The sequence below is a fragment of the Scyliorhinus torazame genome, chromosome 24 (genome assembly GCF_047496885.1).
Source record: "Scyliorhinus torazame isolate Kashiwa2021f chromosome 24, sScyTor2.1, whole genome shotgun sequence".
Classification (NCBI taxonomy): domain Eukaryota; kingdom Metazoa; phylum Chordata; class Chondrichthyes; order Carcharhiniformes; family Scyliorhinidae; genus Scyliorhinus; species Scyliorhinus torazame.
In genome coordinates this window covers 49,868,794-49,878,539 of record NC_092730.1, presented here as the reverse complement: position 1 = coordinate 49,878,539, position 9,746 = coordinate 49,868,794, and the positions used below count along the sequence as shown (strand labels likewise).

At 46.4% G+C, this 9,746-nt stretch overlaps 1 non-coding gene across 1 annotated transcript; it reads right to left on the bottom strand.

The window, feature by feature from the left end:
- Positions 1–8,420: 8,420 nt before the first annotated feature.
- On the bottom strand, positions 8,421–8,502 carry trnas-gcu (transfer RNA serine (anticodon GCU)). The gene has a single exon. It is a non-coding gene; the product is annotated as a tRNA-Ser (tRNA).
- Positions 8,503–9,746: the final 1,244 nt, after the last annotated feature.

The following is a 9,746-nucleotide window of genomic DNA, read 5'->3' as shown; positions in this document are numbered from 1 at the left end:
ACATAAGAACATATGAACTAGGAGCAGGAGTAGGCCATCTGGCCCCTCGAGCCTGCTCCACCATTCAATGAGATCATGGCTGATCTTTTGTGGACTCAGCTCCCCTTTCCGGCCCGAACACCATAACCCTTAATCCCTTTATTCTTCAAAAAAATTATCAATCTTTATCTTAAAATCATTTAATGAATGAGCCTCTACTGCTTCACTGGGCAAGGAATTCCATAGATTCACAACCCTTTGGGTGAAGAAGTTCCTCCTAAACTCAGTCCTAATTCTACTCACCCTTATTTTGAGGCTATGCCCCCTAGTTCTGCTTTCACCCGCCAGTGGAAACAACCTGCCCACATCAGTCCTATCTATTCCCTTCATAATCTTATATGTTTCTATAAGATCCCCCCCTCATCCTTCTAAATTCCAACAAGTACAGTCCCAGTCTACTCAACCTCTCCTCGTAATCCAACCCCTTCAGCTCTGGGATTAACCTAGTGAATCTCCTCTGCACACCCTCCAGTGCCAGTACGTCCGTTCTCAAGTAAGGAGACCAAAACTGAACACAATACTCCAGCTGTGGCCTCACTAAGACCTTATACAATTGCAGCAGAACCTCCCGAGCCTTAAACTCCATCCCTCTAGCAATGAAGGACAAAATTCCATTTGCCTTCTTAATCGCCTGTTGCACCTATAAACCAACTTTTTGCGACTCATGCACCAGCACACCCAGGTCTCTCTGCACAGCAGCATGTTTTAATATTTTATCATTTAAATAATAATCCCTTTTGCTGTTATTCCTACCAAAATGGATAACCTCACATTTGTCAACATTGTATTTCATCTGCCAGACACTAGCCCATTCACTTAGCCGATCCAAATCCCTCTGCAGACTTCCAGTATCCTCTGCACTTTTTGCTTTACCACTTATCTTAGTGTCGTCTGCAAACATGGACACATTGCCCTTGGTCCCCAACTTCAAATCATGAGAGGTGACTTCATAGAAATTTATAAGATAATGAGGGGGATAGATAGAGTGGACGCTCAGAGCCTATTTCCTCGGGTAAATGTAGCTGTTACAAGGGGGCATAAATATAAGATTCAGGGTGGGAGATATAGGAGGGAAGTCCGAGGTAGGTTCTTTACTCAGAGAGTGGTTAGGGTGTCGAATGGACTGCGTGCTGTGATCGTGGAGTCGGACACTTTAGCAACTTTCAAGCGGTTATTGGATAGGCACATGGAGCACACCAGGATGACAGGGAGTGGGATAGCCTGATCTTGGTTTCGGAAAATGCTCGGCAAAACATAGAGGGCCGAAGGGCCTGTTCTGTGCTGTACGGTTCTATGTTCTATATCCTTTCATTTCAAACTAGATTTGCTTTTCCTATTTTTGAAGCCCAGCCAGAGTCGTGTATCTGAGTGCCATCCTTCTCCAGGCCGCCGGGGGTTAAGGAGTTTCTCATTGCTGCATATATCCGTTTGCTCCAATCAACAAGTACCGAACTGCCGCCGACCTGTTCATCACACGAGGATATTGAGAGTGTAAGATCTGAGCGGCGTGAAGGATCCAATTAGTCAGTTGTATCCTGATGACTGGGATCTCTCTCCACAGCTGCTTCTGGTGCTGCTTTCACAGACAAGTAGCCGAAGAACCCTTCAGTGTCCACACAGGAGGAAGTACATCCAGGAAAAGCGTCAGAAATGGATTCTGCGAGAGGTCAACTGAGTCACCTCGACAATCCAACCAGACAGGCTTTTTGCAACAAGAGAGGGGGTATTTTATCCGGGGTCCTGGGTTCAATATTAATTCCTCAGCCAGTGTCACTGAGCAGGTCATCCAGTCATGAACTGGGCTTCGGCCTGTGGGGTCTTGATGTGCGAATTTAAGTAGAAATCACTTGTCCGGAGACGACTGCTTCCCCATTGAATTGGCGTAATTGGAACTTCCTGGAGTTGAACATTTTGCTGGAGAACTGTAACCTCGTGGAGGGAAACTTAATGTCAGAAGTGGGATTCAAACCCACGCCTCCAGAGAAAACTGCGACCTTAACGCAGCGCCTTCGACTGATGTGCCATCCAGCCGCGTACTGGCAAACGACACGCTTCTTGCACAAATCGATTTAAATTATATCTTCATCGTCATTTCTCTGCAAACTCGATGTGCTTTTCCTCTTTTTGAAACCCAGCCAGAGTCCTGTATCTTAGTGCCATACTTCTCCAAGCCGCTGGGGGTTAAGGAGCTTCCAATTGCTTCATTGATCCGTTTGCTCCAATCAACAATTACCGAACTGCCGCTCTACCTGTTCCCACACGAAGGTATTGAGAGTCTAAGATCTGAGCGGCATGAAGGATCCAATGAGATAGTTGCATCCTGGCGACTATAATCTCTCTCCACAGCTGCTTCAGGTGCAGCTTTCATAGAACTGACAGATGACTGCCTGTCAGCAAGTAGGGTGGGGGCAGCTTCAGCAAGTCATACACTAAGCTAAACACTGCACCTTTAACTGAGAAGCAGCAGAATTTGACTTCCCACTTACCTTTCCTGATTTCCTCACTGCACCAAATTACCAAGTTTCAACTCTCACTCTGGATGTGTCTCACTCACTCAGGGTGTGTCTCCTTGAACTGCGCAAAATCAGATGTGCTTTTCCTGTTTTTCAACTCCAGCCAGAGTCCGGTATCTGAGTGCCATCCTTCTCCAAGCCGCTGGAGGTTAAGGAGCTTCTCATTGATACATTGATCAGTTTGCTGCAAACAACAAAGTCCGAACTGCCCCCTACCTGTTCCTCACACGAAGGTATTGAGAGTCTAAAATCTGAGCGGCGTGAAGGATCCAATTAGACAGTTGCATCCTGGCGACTGGGATCTCTCTCCACAGCTGCCTCTGGTGCTGCTTTCACAGACAAGTAGCCGAAGAAGCCCTTCAGTGTCCACACAGGTGGAGGTTTATCCAGGAAAGGCGGCAGAAGAGGATTCTGGGAGAAGTCAACTGAGTCCCCTCGGCAATCCAACCAGACAGGCTATTTAAATAATGAGAAGAGGAATTTTACACGGAGTCGTGGTATCAATATTAATTCCTCAAGCAGACTCACTGAGCAGGTCATCCAGTCATGAACTCGGCTTCTGCCTGTGAGGTCTTGCTGTGCGAATTTAAGTAGAAATCTCATGTCCTGAGGCCACCGCTTCCCCATTGAATGGGAGGTATTGGATCTTCCTTGGGCTGAACATTTTGCTGGAGAAACGTAACGTCGTGGAGGAAATGTTAATGCCAGAAGTTGGATTCGAACCCCCGCCAACAGACGAGAATGCGATTTTAACGCAGCGACTTCGACGGCTCCAACATCCTGACGCGTTGCGGCAAAGATATGCTCCGTGCACAGATCGATTTAAATTCTATCTTCATCGTCATTTCTTTTCAAACTTGATGTGATTTTCCTAATTTTGAACCCCAGCCAGAGTCCTGTATCTGAATGCCATCCTTCTCCAAGCTGCTGGGGGTTAAGCAGATTCTCATTGCTGCATTGATCAGTTTGCTCTAATCAACAAGGACCGAACTCCCGCTCGACCTCTTCCTCACACGAAGATATTGAGAGACTAAGATCTGAGCGACGTGACGTATCCAATTGGAGAGTTGCAACCTGGCGACTGGAATCTCTCTCCACAGCTGCATCCGGTGCTGCTGTCACAGAGAAGTTGCCGAAGAACCCCTCCAGTGCCCAAACAGGAGGACGTTCATCCAGTAGAGGCGCCAGAAGAGTGTTCTGGGAGAAATCAACTTAGTCACCTCGACTGTACTGTGGGTAGCTGAAGAACAGGTGTCAAAGAACGGATCAGACTGAAAGCAAAACTTTGATACTAATAAAGAAAAAGGCAGATATGCTGCTGGCAAACAGTGACTTGTTTCCATTTGAAGTGAGAGAGAATATAAATGGCAGTTGATGGTTTCGATCCATCGACCTCTGGGTTATGGGCACAGCACGCTTCCGCTGCGCCAGGCTGCTCGTGGTTGTGTTGTTTCGGGGTCGGACTTGAGGCAAAGTTTGAAGAAATCAGTGACAGCGTGATCAATGTTCCCGGAGAGGTGAAACTGCCGCCCGAAATTCATTCTACGACGGTGATTCCAGACACTCCACACTTTGCCATCAGAACAACGTCACAGAAGAAATCACACCACCTTCACAGAACAACCATTGAGCACGAAAGTAAATTATCTGACCTATGCTGACCAGAATCATTGTGCTCAAACGTGTGTTCCTGTTGAAAGAAAAAATGAGGAGGTGAATAGTTGTCTGGCTACCGCAGGACAGTAATGTTGTAGCTCCTGGTTTAAGGAGCAGAGTGCCGCAGCGGAAGCGTGCTGGGTCGAGGTCGAGGAATCGAGGCAATTCTCTGCAATTTACATTCTCCCTAACACCAAAAGTAAACATAACGCACGCTCCTGTTTGCTGTGCACCAAATACCTGTCAGAATGTTTCTTGCAGTCTCATCCCGTCATTTGTCCCAGGAATGAATGAGACAAAATGACACATTACAACATTGTAATGCTCACAAATATGGAACCACGGAGAAAACGTTTTAAAATCTCTGCAGGTCTGACAGCATCTGTAGGGTGACAAATGAGCTAACGCTTCGAGTCCAGGTGACGCTTTGTCAAAGCTGGACTGGAAACGTTATCCAGGAGAACGCCACAGAGGGGCAACATAGATATATAACGATATCCAGTAATCCCTCACAGGGGGCAATAAGGAAATAAACAGAGCTCCCATCTTCCTCTCTCGGACGGATGTGAAAAATCCGACCAGCACGACTTTTGAAACAAGGGAAAACCAATTTTACTCGGAGCCCTGGAATCAATATTGTTTCCTCAACTAGAGTCACTGAAGCAGATTATTGAGTCATTCACTGGGCTTTTGCCAGTGGCGTCTTGCTGTGCGTATTTAAGCAGGAATCTCCTGTCCTGCGACCGACGCTTATCCATTGAATGGGAGATATTGGATCTTCCTCAGGTTGAAAATCTAGCTGGAGAAATTTTACCTGCGGATGGAAAAGTCAATATCAGGAGTAGGATTCGGACCCAAGCCTCCAGAAGAGACTGCGACCTAAATGCAGAGCCTTAGAACGCTCGGCCTTCATAGAACATAGAACATAGAACGATACTGTGCAGTACAGGCCCTTCGGCCCACGATGTTGCACCGACATGGGAAGTCAAAAAACAAAAGCCATCTAACCTACACTATGCCATTATTATCCATATGCTTATCCAATAAACTTTTAAATGCCCTCAATGTTGGTGAGTTCACTACTGTTGCTGGTAGGGCATTCCACGGCCTCACCACTCTTTCTGTCAAGAACCTACCTCTGACCTCTGTCCTATATCTATTACCCCTCAGTTTAAGGCTATGTCCCCTCGTGCTAGCCATTCCCATCCGCGGGAGAAGGCTCTCACTGTCCACCCTATCTAACCCCCTGATCATTTTGTACGCCTCTATTAAGTCTCCTCTTAACCTTCTTCTCTCTAACGAAAACAACCTCAAGTCCATCAGCCTTTCCTCATAAGATTTTCCCTCCATTCCAGGCAACATCCTGGTAAATCTCCTCTGCACCCGTTCCAAAGCTTCCACGTCCTTCCTATAATGAGGTGACCAGAACTGTACGCAATACTCCAAATGTGGCCGGACCAGAGTTTTGTACAGCTGCAACATGACCTCATGACTACGGAACTCAATCCCTCTACAAATAAAGGCCAACACTCCATAGGCCTTCTTCACAACCCTATCAACCTGGGTGGCCACTTTCAGGGATCTATGTACATGGACACCGAGATCCCTCTGCTCATCCACACTTCCAAGAATTTTACCATTAGCCAAATATTCCGCATTCCTGTTATTCCTACCAAAGTGAATCACCTCACACTTCTCTACATTAAACTCCATTTGCCACCTCTCAGCCCAGCTCTGCAGCTTATCTATGTCACTCTGTAACCTGCAACATCCTTCCGCACTGTCGACAACACCATCGACTTTAGTGCCGTCTGCAAATTTTTTCACCAACCCTTCTGCGCCCTCCTCTAGGTCATTTATAAAAATGACAAACAGCAACGGCCCCAGAACAGATCCTTGTGGTACGCCACTTCTAACTGAACTCCATTCTGAACATTTCCCATCAACCACCACCATCTGTCTTCTTTCAGCTCGCTAATTTCTGATCCACATCTCTAAATCACCCTCAATCCCCAGCCTCCGTATTTTCTGTAATAGCCTACCGTGGGGAATCGTATCAAACACTTCGTGGCGCGTTGCCGTCGAAATGAAGATCCGTGCATGAATAGACTTAAATTATGTCTTCATCGTCATTTCATTTCAAACAAGATACGCTTTTCCTACTTTTAAACCCCAGCCTGAGTCCTGTATCTGAGTGCCATCCTTGTCCAAGCCGCTGGGGTTAAGGAGCTTCTCATTGCTGCATTCATCAGTTTGCTCTAATCAACAAGGACTGAATTCCCGCTCTACCTGTTCCTCACACGAAGTTATTGAGAGTCTGAGATCTGAGCGACGTGAAGTATCCAATTGGAGAGTTGCATTCTGGCGACTGGAGTCTCTCCCCGCAGCTACTTCCGGTGCTGCTTTCACAGACAAGTAGCCGAAGAACCCCTCCAGTATCCAAGCAGGAGAACGTTCATCAAGTAGAGGCGGCAGAAGAGTGTTCCGGGAGAAGACAACAGAGTCACCTCGACTGTACTGAAGGTAGCTGAAGAACAGGTGTCAAAGAGTGGATCAGACTGAAAGCAAAACTTTGACACTAATAAAGCAAAAGGCAGATGTGCTGCTGACGAATTGCCACTTGTTTCCTTTTGGTGTTAGTGAGAATATAAATAGCAGAGGATGGTATCGATCCATCGACCTCTGGGCTATGGGCCTAGCACGCTCCCACGGCGCCACTCTGCTCGTGATTGACTCTCTTTGGGATCGGACTTGAGGCAAAGTTTGATGAAATCAGTAACAGGTTGATCAATGTTCCCAGAGAGATGAAACTGCCGCCCCGAACTTCCTTCTATGAAGGTGATTCCAGTCACTCCCCACTTTCCCATCAGAACAACATCACAGAAGAAATCACATCACCTTCACAGAGCAACCATTCATCACGAAAGTAAAATATCTGAACTGTGCTGACAAAAAGCAGTTGAGTCGGGTGCGATTCCCAGCCTTCGCAGTAATAGTTGTATTGGATGTTCTTGCGCCACATCGTTAGTTTCAAACTGTGGAACAGTGGCCAACAGCTTTTCACTCAGTATTTATGCGCCATTATTTAATTGAGATGTATAAGATGTCAGAAGGTACGGATAAAGTAGACGTGGCGTTGATGCTTCCTCTTGTGGGTCATTCTAAAACCAGAGGTCATAATCTGACTATAAGAGATCGCAAATTTAAAACCGATTTGAGGAAGAACTACGTGTCCCAAATGCTTGTGATTCTGTGGAATTCGCAACCCCACATTGCGTTGGATGCAGGAAACGCAGTTTCAACTCCTTACCAATAAGGAGAGCGGGCAGGACGGTGGAGTTGAGGCCACGATGGGATCAGCCAAGATCACATGGACGGTGTTAGGCTCAGGAGGCTAAATTGCCTACTTCCGCTCCGAGGTCATGTGTTCTCGGGAGGAGGTGCGCTGGCTGATATCGCAATCGACCACTTCACCTGTAACATTGTAGATAGCAGATGAGGAACATATCAACGATGATAGAATTGCGGGGCAGACTCGAAAGGTCTAATGGCTTAATTCTGCTCCTATATTTTATGAACTTATCTTTTGCGCGAATTCGTGAGTTTCACACTGAGGGAAAGAAACGGTTTCCAACTCAGAATTTATGCGCAATTAGGGTAGAGAGTGATTTAAGTAACTTCCTCATCGTTTTTTAATGTTGTTTCAGTATGGAAAGCGTTCTACTATTCACCACCCGCCAAGCCCTTAAACAAAAGCTAAATATCACAGCATTTTTATTTTATCCTCATGAAGTTGACCACGTTACAGACGAGGATGGGATTGGAATCCACGTGCGCAGAACACAATGGATTATTGTGCATCACCTTAACCACGTGGTATACCTCCTTTACTTCATGGAAATTTAATATGCGATCTTTTCACAGACAAGTAGCCGAAGAACCCCTCCAGTGTCCAAACAGGAGAAGGTTCATCCAGGAGAGGTGGCTGAAGAGAATTCTGGGAGAAGTGAACCCGGTAACCTCGACTGTACTGTAGGTAACCGAAGAAGAACTGGTGGCATTGAGCGGTTAAACCACAAACACACTTGCCTCCGTTCGTCCCTCCTCTCACCCAACTCGATGCAATCCGGGATGACAACTTTGTCACATCAGTGATTGCAGATGCATCTTTGAAAAATGAGTCCCACTTTCGAGAAACGGTGGATGAAAAATCGACGAGGATGGGATTCGAACCTACGCGTGCAGAGCACAATGGATTAGCTGGCCATCGCCTTAACCACTCGGCCACCCCGTCCCGCAAACTCATACGTCTATACGTCTTAGTTCATTTTGGACCCATGAACAGATGGATTATATCTGCCTCGTTCTATTCATCCTGGTGTTCAATATTGAAAATGCAGCGATAGTGGTCTAGTGGTGAGAATCGCTGCCTTCTCAGCAGTTGAACAGTGATCGATTTACCGCCATCGCAGTAATAGTTGTATCGGATGTTTTTGCGCGACACCGTGAGTTTCAAACCGAGGAAGACTGGCCAACAGTTTTTCACTCAGAATCTATGCGCAATTATCTAATTGAGGGGTATAAGATGCCAAAAGGTATGGATAAGGTAGACGTGGAGTTGATGCTTCCTCTAGTGGGGCATTCTAAAACGCGAGGTCATAACCTTAGAATAAGAGATTGCAAATTTAATCAAGACTTGAGGAAAAACTACTTCTCCCAAAGGCTTGTGATCCTGTGGAATTCGCGACCCCAGAGTGGGTTGGATGCAGGGATAGTGAGTAAATTTAAGGAGGAGTTAGAGAGGTTTTTAGTGGTAAGGAACTTAAGGGTTATTGAGATCGGGTAGGACGGTGGAGTTGAGGCCAGCATGGGTTCAGCCAAGATCACATGGAAGGTGTTAGACTCAGGAGTCTAAATTCCCTACTCCCGCTCCGAGGTCATGTGTTCTCGGGAGGAGGCGCTCTGGCTGATATCGCAATCGACCTCTTCATCTGTAACGTTGTAGATAGCAGATAAGGAACATATCAGCGATGATAGAATGGCAGGGCAGACTCGAAAGGTCTAATGGCTTAATTCAACTCCTATATTTAATGAACTAGCCTTTTGCGCGAATTCGTGAGTTTCGAACCGAGGGAAAGAAACGGGTTCCGACTCAGCATGTATGCGCAATTAGGGCAGAGAGTGAATTAAGTAACTTCCTCATCGTTTTTGAATGTGGTTTCAATATGCAAGGTGTTCTACTATTCACCACCCGCCAAGCCCTTCAACAACTGCTACATATCACAGCATTTTTATTTTATCCTCATAAAGTTGACCACGTTACAGACGAGGGTGGGATTGGAATCCACGTGCAATGGATTATTGTGCATCACCTTAACCACGTGGTCCAACTCCTTTACTTCATGGAAATTTAATATGCGATCTTCTCACAGATAAGTAGCCGAAGGACCCCTCCAGTGTACAAACAGTGGAAGGTTCATCCAGGAGAGGTGGCTGAAGAGAATTATGGGAGAAGTGAATACGGTAACCTGGACTGCG